We start from the raw sequence: 14,063 nt of genomic DNA on the forward strand, positions 1-14,063 counted from the left end.
TCTTTCCTTAAACCTCATGAACCAGCCTCTGCTAGCTTCAAACTTCTGCAGCTTCTTCACCTCTCTCTGCCTTCATAGAATTAATGAGAGTTAGGGCCTTGCTCTGAATTAGGTTTTGGCTTAGGGAATGCTGTGACTGGTTTGATCTATCTAGACCTCTGAAACTTTCTCCATATCAGCAATAAGGCTGTTTTACTTTCAGGTCATTTGCATGTTCACTGGTGTAGCACTTTTTATTACCTTCAAGAACTTTTCCTTTGCTTTCACAAATTGACTAACTGGTGCAAGAGGCCTAACTCTCAGCCTGTCTCAGTTTTTGATATACCTTCCTCACACAACTTAATCATTTATAGCTTTTGATTTAAAATGAGAAACGTGAGACTTGTTTTCACTTGCACACTTAGAGGCCATTGTAGGGTTATTAATTGGCTGAATTTCAACTTTGTTGTGTCTTGGAGAAGAGGGAAGCCAGAGGAGAGGGAGAGAGTTGGGCCAGTCAGTGGGACAATGAGAACACACACAACATTTATCAATTAAGTTTGCTGTCTTTTATGGGTATGTTTGGTGGCACCCTAAAGTAATTGTAATATAACATCAGAGATCACTGATCGGAGATCACCATAACAACTATAATGATAATGAAAAAGTTTAAAATATTGTGAGAATTACCAAAATGTGACACAGAACATGAAGTAAGCAAATGCTGTTGGAAAAATGATGGCGATGGACTTGCTCGATGCAGAGTTGCCACAAAACCTTCAATTTGTGAAAAACTTAATCATCTGCGAAATACAGTAAGGTGAAGAGCAATAAAATGAGGTATGCTTATAAAAGGACATCTGTGCATTTTTCTGGGCCTTCTCCTAGAAAATATTCAAACTCTTCTTGCTGCCCCCCTCCCAAAATCCAGTCCTACTGTTCTTTTCTGATAACAATCTTCTAGTGACCCAAATAATCCAATGATAGGAATGCCTCTGAATGATTTAGGTTAAGTGTCTGTTCCGCTCTTAGAAGCAAAATTAAAACCTGATGTTTAATGATTCCATTATATAACCATAACCCTGTCCAGAGATTTGATGCAAAAGGTTGACTAGCCTCAAATGATAAAAGATGTGTAAAGATGACATTAATAAGAAGGTACATTTATAAAAGGGAATACCAAGGAGTTATAACAAAAAAAAATGAGGTTGTGTTCTGTATACTAATATATGAAAATTGCATCATGATATGTAATTACTTAGTGAAAAAAGTAGCTGATAGTATGCTGTCTTTCATCTAAAAGTATGAGAAAATAAGAATGTAAATTCATGTTTGCTTTTCTAGGTAAAAAGAAACTCTGGAAAGGGGCATAAGTAATCCTAGCAATTACCTGGTTGGTAGACATTGGGGAACTGGGTGGATGCAGGGGCCACAAGTAGGAAGAGACACTTCACTGAAAACTTTAATAATTTGGAAATTTTGAACCATATGAATTAATTACCTATTGAAAAAATTAAATTAAAAAAAAAAACAAGAGGAAGGAAACCATTAGGGCATATTCACATTAAAGTTTCTCTGTATACCCTTTGAAAGTTGTATTACACTGTTTTATTTATAGCTCCCAGCTGCAAATCTCCTAGCTTTGCTGCTTTGACCTGATTTGAGTAATTTAAAAACTAGAATCTAGACAGATGTACATGCAGTATTTTAATTACCATAATTTTAAATTTTTAGCAAGATGAGTTACAGTGTTAATACAGGTAGTGCCTATCTTAGGGCAAGTTATGCTGTAAAAGTTCCTCTTCTGCTGTACACTTAAACATGGTGAAGATGCTAAATTTTGTGTTATGTGGTTTTTATCACAGTAAAATTTTTTTTAAATCTGACTTGATTCATTTGTAAAGTGAAAGTTTTAAATCAGAATATTTTAACCACAGGTTGTTTGTCCTCAGTCATGTGATTAAAATGATCTGTGTACATTTCCTTGATAGTTTATATAAAAATGTGTACACTAAGTTATGAGTATTTTCCTTTGTTAAAAATATCCTGTTTATATTTCAAACATTTGTTATGTATATTCAAGGGATGATAAAAAGCAAGATTCTTCTTTCAGACCACCATATGAGCACCAACTGTCTTTTAATATAAGGTGCTGTATATAAGCTAGGTAAGAAAAGTGAGCATTGTGGCCCCTCAAGGGGTTCACTCTGTAGTTATACGGACCACTCATAAGCATGCAAAAAGCCTTTCAAGGAGACAATATGAGTATTGTCAAGTAAATCATACAGACATTACCTGCTCTTGCTGACAGGAGACAGGAGATATCTGGATACCTTGATGTTTGGTGAGTTTATGGAGACTGTGTTGAAAGAGTGGGTCAGGATCTAGACAGACAGGAACAAAGGAGCAGTTCAAATGTATGAGGATAGAAGAACAGTAGACAAAAACTTGATATGGACAAGAGTGAACTGTTTTTAGTGGAGTGCTCTTAGGCACACAGATGGGAGATAAATAGGGAACCACAGGTAGCAGTGACATTGTAAAGGTCTTATGGAAGTTGGGCCTTTATTTGGGAAGCCCTGGTTTTAGAGCATAGAAGTTACATCCCAAACTTTACATTAATATATGTTTACTCACCTATCTTTCCTCCCTTTTCTTCATTCATTCAACAAGTATCTTTGACCACTTCCTTTGTGTAAATCATAAGAAATTCATAAGAAAATTCACCTGACCATAAAATACAGAAAATGGGCAGGGGCAGTAAGAAGCAGAAAGTTGAAGAAGCGTATTACAATAATTCAGAATTGTGGTTGTATTTCTAGAGTTGATGAGAAGGCTAATGTTTTTTGAACACTTAAAAGGATATGTCAGACACTGTGTTAAATGCTTATATGTGCTCTGTATTATCCTCATAATCCTATGAAGTAGATACTTTTATTATTCCAGTTTACCAATGAAGAAACAGAGGGTTAGCAAGGAAAACTGACAGAGAGAGAGAATGACAGAACAAATAGTATAACTGTCATGTGTTTAGCAGATCAGTTTGTAAATATATTACATGCCCTCTTTTGTTTGATTCTACCCCTCCGTGGTAGGCAGCCTACATATCATTATTCCCATTTTACAGATAAACACAGAATTGAGAAACTTGCTTGAGCAATCATTCATCAAATGGTAGGCACCACCTATATGCTCAGATACTCTTCTAGGCAATGGAGACATAGCAATGGACAAGATAGATCAAGGTTCCTATCTTCTGGGAGTTACTTTCTGGTGGGAATGAATAACATTGAACATTTAAGTAAATAATGCAGTATAATTTCTGGAGCTGATAAGTACTATGAAGTAGACAAAATAAGGTAAAATGATAGAGAGGGACTGGCTATGGTAGAGAGAGAAGACCTTTCTGAGGAAGGGGTAATTGTTGAGACCAGCATAACAAGAAGACATTCACAAAACAATTGGAAAGGAAAAACATTCCAAACAGGAGTTCAACAAATGCAAAGGCCCTGTGATAGGAACACAGCTGACTTGTTCAAGGGACAGACAGAACCCATTGTGGCTGAAACATGATAAAGGAAAGGAGGGAGAAGGAGAAAGAAGAGGTAGGCTAGAGCTAGATCATGCAAGCCATGGTAGGCCATGGTAAGTAGTTTGGTTCTTATTCTGTGGGCAACAGGAAACCACTGTCTGTCTCTGTATGTTTACGTGGGAGTAGGATGGAATAAGGTGGTGGTGAGATGGTATGATTTATACTTTTTGAAAAAACATCCTCATTGCTGTTTGCAGAATGGACTGCTATGAACGGTGGGGTAAGACTGAGGTAGTTACAACAGTTAATTGACCAAGTGAAAGATCATGACAACTTTGAGCAGGGTGGTTGCAACAGTGAAGGTGGACAGAAGTGGTATGTTTGAGACATGCTTTAGAGGTAGAACCAATATAACTGATTGGTGAATTAGCGTATTAGAGAGGCAGACCATATAATTTTTTTTTATAATAAAAGCCAGATTTATAATTCTAATTAATGATACAGTGAGGCTGGATTTTTACATGGCATTAACATTTTTTGAAGGATATGAGGTTCTCTTATATAATTAATACACATAGTGCATTCATAACTAATGTTTTAGTGAACTGCATAAAATCAACATAAAAAGCATTTTCTGCCAGACAGTAAACTAGGTCTAGTTTGCTCTGTGCCATTAAGTAACTTTGTGACTTCAGCAAACCTTACTGTTCTGAACTTCAATTTCAGCCTTGAAAACCTAGGCATCTGAAAGAGTTCTGTGATGCCAATTATCCCTCCAAAATATGAGAATGAAAATCATTAGTTGATTGTTGCAAGGATTTCACATTACTGTGTTTATGATCTTGTCCTGATAAATGTTGTTTTCATCTCTATGGTAATGTGCCTACACATGTATGTGTATGTGTGTGTAATTTTAGGAAGGAATTTGATCAAGAGTATAATTCCAGGGTACGCAAGTGTAGATATCTCTGGATTTGCTGTCAAACAATCTGATTCTCAATTTCTGGCAGTGTGACATAAGGCAAAGGACTTAGCCTTCTGAGCCCATAGTGCAATGGCTTTATCTCCATCCTTCTCTGTATCTCTGCTCCATCCCAGATTTCCTGTTTCTCCAAGGGCAGGGGGCCAAAGCTTGTTCATCTCCATCTTTGCCACAGCTGGACAAGACGAGTACAACACACACTTGTTTTCTGGCGAAATGGAATTTCATTTTCTGTTTTTTCCCTTTTTTTTTTTCATTTTAGGGCAATTCTCCCCTATTTTATATATCATCTTTTTCTGGCTATTTTATTTTATTTTATTATGTTATGTTAATCACCATACATTACATCATTAGTGTTTGATATAGTGTTCTATGATTCATTGTGTGCGTATAACACCCAGTGCTCCATTCAGTACGTGCCCTCACCAGGATAATCCATGCCCCCACACCCCCCCAGAACCCTCGGTTTGTTTCTCAGAGTCCATAGTCTCTCATGCTTTGTCTCCCCCTCCGATTCCCCCCCCCCTTCATTTTTCCCTTCCTGCTATCTTCTTCTTTTTTTTTTTTTTTTAACATATATTGTATTATTTCTTTCAGGGGTACAGGTCTGTGATCCAACAGTCTTACACAATTCACGGCACTCACCGTAGCACATACCCTCCCCAATGTCTATCATCCAGCCACCCCATCCCTCCCACCTCCCACCACTCCAGCACCATCAGTTTGTTTCCTGAGATTAAGAATTCCTCATATCAATGAGATAATATGATACATGTCTTTCTCTGATTGACTTATTTCGCTCAGCATAATATCCTCCAGTTCCATCTATGTCGTTGCAAATGGCAAGATTTCATTCCTTTTGATGGCTGCATAATTTTCCATTGTATATATATACCACATCTTCTTTATCCTTTCATCTTTCGATGGACATCTTGGGTCTTTCCACAGTTTGGCTATTGTGGACATTGCTGTTATAAACATTGGGGTGCATGTACCCCTTCGGATCATTACATTGGTATCTTTGGGGTAAATACCCAGTAGTGCAATTGCTGGGTCATAGGGTAGCTCTATTTTCAACTTTTTGAGGAACCTTCATACTGCTTTCCAGAGTGGCTGCACCAGCTTGCATTCCCACCAACAGTGTAGGAGGGTTCCCCTTTCTCTGCATCCCTGCCAACATCTATTGTTTCCTGACTTGTTAATTCTAGCCTTTCTGACTGGTGTGAGGTGGTATCTCATTGAGGTTTTGATTTGGATATCCCTGATGCCGAGCAGTGTTGAGCACTTTTTCATGTGTCTGTTGGCCATTTGGATGTCTTCTTTGGAAAAATGTCTGTTCATGTATTCTGCCCATTTCATGATTGAATTATTTGTTCGTTGGGTGTTGAGTTTGTTAAGTTCTTTATAGATTTTGGATACTAGCCCTTTATCTGAAATGTCATTTGCAAAAATTTTCTCCCATTCTGTCAGTTGTCTTTTGGTTTTGTGGACTATTTCTTTTGCTGTGCAAAAGCTTTTTGTCTTGATGAAGTCCCAATAGTTCCTTTTTGCCCTTGCTTCCCTTGCCTTTGGAGGTGTTTCTAGGAAGAAGTTGCTGCAGCTGAGGTCGAAGAGGTTGCTGCCTGTGTTCTCCTTTAGGATTTTGATGGCCTCCTGTCTCACATTGAGGTCTTTCAACCATTTGGACTCTATTTTTGTGTGTGGTGTAAGGAAATGGTCCAGTTTCATTCTTTGCATGTGGCTGTCCAATTTTCCCAACACCATTTGTTGACGAGACTGTCTTTTTTCCATTGGACATTCTTTCCTGCTTTGTCAAAGATGAGTTGACCATAGAGTTGAGGGTCCATTTCTGGGCTCTCTATTCTGTTCCATTGATCTATGTGTCTGTTTTTGTGCTAGTACCATACTGTCTCGATGATGACAGCTTTGTAATAGAGCTGGAAGTCTGGAATTGTGATGCCACCAGCTTTGCTTTTCTTTTTCAACATTCCTCTGGCTATTCGGGGTCTCTTCTGGTTCCATACAAATTTTAGGATTATTTGTTCCATTTCTTTGAAAAAAGTGGATGGTATTTTGATAGGGATTGCATTAAATGTGTAGATTGCTCTAGGTAGCATTGACATCTTCACAGTGTTTGTTCTTCCAATCCATGAGCATGGAAAGTTTTTCAATTTCTTTGTGTCTTCCTCAATTTCTTTCATGAGTATTTTATAGTTGTCTGAGTACAGATTCTCTGCCTCTTTGGTTAGATTTATTCCTATGTATCTTATGGTTTTGGGTGCAATTGTAAATGGGATCGACTCCTTAATTTCTCTTCCTTATGTCTTGTTGTTGGTGTATAGGAATGCCACTGATTTCTGTGCATTAATTTTATATCCTGCCACTTTACTGAATTCCTGTATGAGTTCTAGCAGTTTTTGGGTGGAGTCTTTTGGGTTTTCCACATAAAGTTTCATATCATCTGCAAACAGTGGGAGTTTGACTTCTTCTTTGCCAGTTCGGATGCCTTTGATTTCTTTTTGTTGTCTGATTGCTGTGGCTAGGACTTCTAATACTATGTTGGATAGCAGTGGTGATAGTGGACATCCCTGCTGTGTTCCTGACCTTAGGGGGAAAGCTTTCAGTTTTTCCCCATTGAGAATGATATTTGCTCTGGGCTTTTAATAGATGGGTTTTATGATATTGAGGTATGTTCCTTCTATCCCTATAGTCTGAAGAGTTTTGATGAATAAAGGATGTTGTACTTTGTTAAATGCTTTTTCTATATCTATTGAGAGGATCATATGGTTCTTGTTCTTTCTTTTATTAATGTATCACATTGATTGATTTGCGGATGTTGAACGAACCTTGCAGCCCAGGGATAAATCCCACTTGGTTGTGGTGAATAATCCTTTCATAATATATTCTTACAATTGTTACTATTTCTTTGGTGTTCTTTGTGATCTCTCCTCTTTCATTCATGATTTTATTTATTTGGGTCATTTCTCTTTTCTTTTTGGTAAGTCCAGAGAGGGCTTTATCAATCTTGTTAATTCTTTCAAAGAACCAACTCCTAGTTTCGTTGATCTGTTCTACTGTTCTTTTGGTTTCTATTTCATTGATTTCTCCTCTGATCTTTATTATTTCTCTTCTCCTGCTGGATTTAGGCTTTATTTGCTGTTCTCTCTCCAGCTCCTTTAGGTGTAGGGTTAGGTTGTGTATTTGAGACCTTTCTTGTTTCTTGAGAAAGGCTTGTATTGCTATATGCTTTCCTCTTAGGACCGCCTTTGCTGCATCCCAAAGATTTTTGAACAGTTGTGTTTTCATTTTCATTTGTTTCCATGATATTTTTTTTAATTATTCTTCAATTTCCTGGTTGACCCATTCATTCTTTAGTAGGATGCTCTTTAGCCTCCATGTATTTGAGTTCTTTCCGACTTTCCTCTTGTGATTGAGTTCTAGTTTCAAAGCATTGTGGTCTGAAAATATGCAGGGAATGACCCAGTCATTTGGTACTGGTTGAGACCTGATTTGTGACCTAGGATGTGATCTATTCTGGAGAATGTTCCATGAGCACTAGAGAAGAATGTGTATCCTGTTGCTTTGGGATGGAATGTTCTGAATATGTCTGTGAAGTCCATTTGGTCCAGTGTGTCATTTAAAGTGTTTATTTCCTTGTTGATCTTTTGTTTAGATGATCTGTCCCTTTCAGTGAGGGGGGTGTTAAAGTCTCCCACTATTATTGTATTGTTGATGATTTGTTTCTTGGCTTTTGTTATTAATTGCCTTATATAATTGGCTGCTCCCATGTTAGGGGCATAGATATTTACAATTGTTAGATCTTCTTGTTGGATAGGACCTTTAAGTAGGATATAGTGTCCTTCCTCACTTCTTACTATAGTCTTTGGTTTAAAATCTAATTTGTCAGATATAAGGATTGCCACCCCAGCTTTCTTTTGGTGTCCATTAGCATGGTAAATGGTTTTCCACCCCCTCACTTTCAATCTGGGGGTGTCTTTGGGTCTAAAATGAGTCTCTTGCAGACAGCGTATTGATGGATCTTGTTTTTTAATCCAATCTGAGAACCTGTGTCTTTTGATTGGGGCTTTTAGCCCATTTATATTCAGGGTAACTATTGAAAGATATGAATTTAGTGCCATCGTATTGCCTGTAAGGTGACTGTTACTGTATATTGTCTGTGTTCCTTTCTGGTCTATGTTACTTTTAGGCTCTCTCTTTGCTTAGAGGACCCCTTTCAAATTTCTTGTAGGGCTGGTTTTGGGTTTGCAAATTCCTTTAGTTTTTGTTTGTCCTGGAAGCTTTTTATCTCTCCTTCTATTTTCAATGATAGCCTAGCTGGATATAGTGTTCTTGGCTGCATATTTTTCTCATTTAGTGCTCTGAATATATCATGCCAGTCCTTTCTGGCCTGCCAGGCTCTGTGGATAGTCTGTTGCCAATCTATTGTTTCTACCATTGTAGGTTACAGATCTCTTATCCCAAGCTGTTTTCAGGATTTTCTCTTTGTCTCTGAGACTCGTAAGTTTTACTGTTAGAATTCGGGGTGTTGGCCTATTTTAATTGGTTTTGAGGGGGGTTCTCTGTGCCTCCTGGATTTGGATGCCTGTTTCCTTCCCCAAATTAGGGAAGTTCTCTGCTATAATTTGCTCCAGTATACCTTCTGCCCCTCCTCTCTCTCTTTCTTCCCCTGGGATCCCAATTATTCTAATATTGTTTCACCTTATGGGATCCCTTATCTCTCGAATTCTGCCCTCGTGATCCAGTAGTTGTTTATCTCTCTTTTTCTCAGCTTCTTGATTCTCGATCATTTGGTCTTCTATATCACTAATGCTCTCTTCTGCCTCATTTATCCTAGGAGTTAGAGCCTCCATTTTTGATTGAACCTCATTAATAGCCTTTTTGATTTCAACTTGGTCAGATTTTAGTTCTTTTATTTCTCCAGAAAGGGTTTCTCTAATATCTTCTATGCTTTTTTCAACCCCAGCTAGTATCTTTAAAATCGTCATTCTGAACTCTAGTTCCAACATCTTACTAATGTCCATATTGATTAGGTCCCTGGCAGTCAGTACTCCTCTTGTTCTTTTTTTGAGGTGATTTTTCCATCTTTTCATTTTGTCCAGAGGAGAATAGATGAATGAGAGAACAAAATGCTAACAGGGTGACAACAACCCCAGAAAAATATACACTAAACAATCAGAAGAGACCTGAAACTGGGGGAAAAGAAAGGGAAAGAAAGAAAAAAGAATAAGGAAAAGATAAAAACAAACAAACAACCAAAAAAAAAACCAATATGATCAAATATGATCAGGCTGGTTCATAGATCAGTGCCACACACTAGATTTTGGGTGTATTTTGGTCTGTTAGATGAAAGTGCCTCCCATAATTTTAAAGAAAGAAAAGCTTATATATGTACAATAATAAGGGTAAATACAATGAAGGGATGGAAGATGATTGTAAAGATGAAAATTATAAAAGATTTTAGAAAAGGAATTGATAAGAAGTTGGTTGAAAAAAGAAAGAAGAGGATTTAAAAAACAATGGGAGGAATGTGATTAGGCAGGAGACTAGAACAAAGCCATACACTAGAGATTTAGGGTATAGTTTGGTCTGTTAGAAAAAACTGTATCCTAAAATTTTAAAGAGAGAAATATATGTATATACATATACATATACCAAAAATAAGGTTAACTATTATGAATGGATAGAATATGACGGTAAAAATGAAAAATAAAAACGATTTTTTAAAAAAGGGATTGATAAGATGTTGGTTGAAAAAGGGAAAAGGAAAAATTAAAAAAAAAAGAAAATTAAAAAAATTTACTTTGAAAGACTAAGGAATCAGGGGAAAAAAGCCATGAATTCTATGTGCAGTATTACCCTAGCGCTGGAGTTCTCCTGTTCTCATTGATCGGTAAACTTGGTCTTGGCTGGCTGTTCTTGCTGGTCAACTGAGAGTGGGGCCTGTTGCCGTGGTTCTCAAATGTCTTTGCCGGAGGCTGAATTACCCTGCCCTTCCCGGTCGGGGCTAAGTAATCTGCTCGGGTTTGCTCTCGGGAGCTTTTGTTGTCTGCAAGCTTTCCGTACAGCTTTGGAGGACGAGAGTGAAAATGGCGGCCTCCCAATCTCCGCCCCAGAGGAGCCGGGAGCCGAGAGCTCGGGGCCCCACTCCTCAGTGCGCCCCCAGAGAAAAGCAGTCAATCACTCCCGTCTCCCCGGTCTCCGGCCATACTCTGTGCTCACCGGCCTGTGACTGAGCGTTTCTATCTCTGGCACCTGGCCCCCTGTGGATTCTCCAAACCCAGCAGATCCCTGCGGTGCACTCCCGCGCCGCTCCTCCCGGGGGAGGAAGGGGAGTCTCCCTGGATCTGCCGCTTGTTGGGTCCCAGCTGGAGGAGCAGTGGCCCAGCTGTGCCATGGATCACGGTTTATGGCAACCCTGAGCCGAGAGCCCGCATCTCAGCTCCCTCTCTGCAGCCGTCTTCCCCACTGTGATACCTGGGGGTCTGCTGCACTCAGGCACCCCCGGTCTTTCTGTGAACCCGAGGGTCCTGAGACCACACTGTCCCACGAGGGTTCCACCCCCTACTTCGACACTGGAGCGACGTCCCTCAGCAGAGCCGACTTCTAAAAGTTCCGATTTTGTGCTCTGCTGCTCTATCACTTGTCAGAAGCGGCTGACGGAGGCCCCCTCCTCCGCCGTTTATGTTCCCGAATATCGCCTCGGATCACTTCTCCGCACGTCCTACCACCTTCCAGAAAGTGGTCGCTTTTCTATTCAGAGAGTTGCTGCTATTCTTTTCTTTGATCTCCTGTTGAGTCTGTAGGTGTTCAGAATTATTTGATCCCTATCTAGCTGAATTCCTGGGACCAGACGAAATTTAGGTCTCCTACTCCTCTATCGTCTTGCTCCTCCTACCTCCAGACACTGTAATGTTTAAGAGATAGATGAGACTGCCCAGATTTGGATTTCCCCTTTGCCACATATTATCTGTGATGTTAGCTAAGTCTTTTTTTTAACAACTCCATGCCCCAGTTGTCTCATCAGTAAATGAGAATAATAGTTCCCCACCAAGTATGGGTGTTTTGATGAGTTACTAAATAACTGTGGTTACATGGTGCTCAATAACTTATCTTTTTGTTGTTGTTGTTATTGGTTAGGATGTTTGAAGGAAAAAAGAGTCAAGAGTGATTTACACCTTTTTGGCTAGATCAGGTCTTAAAGAGGTAAGAAATACTTTGAGGATGAGTGGTTTTAAGGATGGAATTCAGTGGTTCAGTCTTGTCCATGACAAACTTAAGGCATCTATTAGATGACCTGGATCATGCAGGATCAAGTGATAAGATGGGACTTGTATGTGGATCTTTCAATTTTAGCATCTGCCCCCTTTCCACTCTCTGAGAGGCAGAATAACTGAGTATGAGCAAACATGCTGTAGTCAAATTGCCTGTGTCTGAATTCTAGCTCTGCTCTTAGCTAGCTCTCTATCCTTGGATAAGTTACTTAAGCTTTCTTTGCATCAGTTTTGTTATCTGGAAAATGGAAATAATGGTTTGTTATTATAAATTAATGGTTTGTTAGAACAGTGCCTTCCTTGCACATAGAATGTTGAGTGTTATGTGAAGTGTTTGTTGCTATGGTTGGTACTTCCCTATCCTGAATATTGCTACAGAAATGAAAAGAAGATACAAGAAAAGAAGATTCATAGTTTATGAGTTAAAGATTAACAGGATTTTGATGACAAATTGGATATGGAGGGTAAAAAACAGGAATCAAAGATGATTTTGACATTCTGAGCTGGAGTGAGCCTGTTTGGGGTGGAGGTAGGATTGGTGAGGAATTGAGTTCAGGAACTTTTAACTTTGCAAATAGCCAAGAGAAAATGTCCAGAAAGCAGTTAAAAATATGGGCGCTAGAACTCAAGAGAAAGTTCAAGACTAGAAACATAAATATGAAATGATCTGCTTAGAGGTGATAATTAAAGCTACCAGAGTGATTGAGTTTGGTGAGAGAGACAAAGAAAGAGAAAGAAGTGGAATGAGAAGACCAAGGACTTAAGTGTGAGGATTTCTGTCTCTAAAGGCAAAGTAGGTTAGATGGTGGAATGTAGGATTATAGAGGCAAGAAAGGTAAAGGGTAAGAAGATAGCTATAGTCTGTGTTTGACAAATAAAAGGAGAGAAAATTGGAAAGTGGTAAGTCACCTGAGGATTTCTTTTAAAAGATGTTTGGAATTCTTTGGAGAAGAACTAGCCATACAAAAATGGGGTAATGGATGGTCCTCATGTCTTAGAATGGTGGAAACCAACGAGATTTAGGGCAAGTTAGGTATTAAAGCAAATCTCAACAAAGAAGAGAGGAGCAGCTGTCCTAGGATAGATGTGAAAATAGTAAATACAACTGCCGTAAGTTTTAGTGCCTTTATTTTTGTTAGGTGTCAAAACTGTGCCTAGCACTTTGTTCCTCCCTAAATCCTTAGCAGTTCTCTGAGATAAGGACAATTATATTCTCTGCAGAATTGGAAACCACCTAAATGTCCATCAAAATAAACATTCCTTAAATAAAGTATGGTATGTCCATGTAATGTAATGTCCTGCAGCCATTTTTTTTTAAATTAGGTAGGTCTATACTACCAAATAATGGTATCAGTGAAATGCTTTCACATGATAATAAACACATATTTGAAAGCTTGTCTGTTGTCCATCTGTCCCAGGACACTCTAAACTCCTCTTGGAGGGACACTGGGTTGTGTTTATCTTGTAACATCAGGGTATAGCACAGGGCTTGTATATTAGAATGCCTTAACTATTGATCAGATGAATGAGTATATAAATACATGTGAAATGGAGAGCACCAGTACCATACAGGCCTTGAGTATGTATATGCATATATACACATGTGTGTGTGTGTGTGTGTGTGTGTGTGTGTGCAATTTATGAACCTAAAAGGAGAAAATATTATAGTAATATTTAGGGAAATACCATCCAGAAATAGAAAATATTAATTACTATTAGGATGTTTTCAGAGAGACTTCTTGGGTTTAGACAAAATGTTGGTGCTTTGAAGAAAATGGTGAAAACAGAGAAAAGATGGTTCCAACTTTGGCAGTGAGAGGAAGGGAGCAACCGAGGTGGGACTACCCATGCCGAATTCTTTCTGGGGTATAAATAGGGTGCAGTGTCCCCTATGGGCTATGGTGAAGGCCTAAGATCATGATAGAAGTTTTGTGAATTGTAACTTTCTGAAATGCTGAGGTTTTACAATGAAAGAATTCTTCAGCTATCTAGTAGTCCCCTAACCAAATACTTACTATGATTCAATATGTGTAGTGGGCATTTCAGATCTGAGTACTCTGTCATACAAGTAAAGACATTATCGTAAAAGGTCTGTGATTCAAAAAAAAGATACCAATTTGCCAATTAGGATCTGTAAGCTGCCTTATTTATTGTTATTGAAACATTATCTGTATTCTTCTATATGTATTCATTTGCTTTTTATTTAAGAATCCATAATTGTACTGAAGATTGTGGATAATTTGCCCACTCTAAGCTTACTTCTTTTGATGAAGTAAAT

General features: G+C 38.5%; 1 protein-coding gene across 6 annotated transcripts in view; it reads left to right on the plus strand.

Annotated features, from left to right (window-relative positions):
* PHKB (phosphorylase kinase regulatory subunit beta) overlaps nt 1–14,063 on the plus strand; it is a 304,253-nt gene that overhangs the window by 230,848 nt on the left and 59,342 nt on the right. The window lies entirely within an intron of this gene.

Source organism: Eumetopias jubatus, unplaced genomic scaffold (genome assembly GCF_037043125.1).
Source record: "Eumetopias jubatus isolate StellerSeaLion01/CBP00866 unplaced genomic scaffold, mEumJub1_p1.0 scaffold_10, whole genome shotgun sequence".
In the NCBI taxonomy this organism is placed as follows: Eukaryota; Metazoa; Chordata; class Mammalia; order Carnivora; family Otariidae; genus Eumetopias; species Eumetopias jubatus.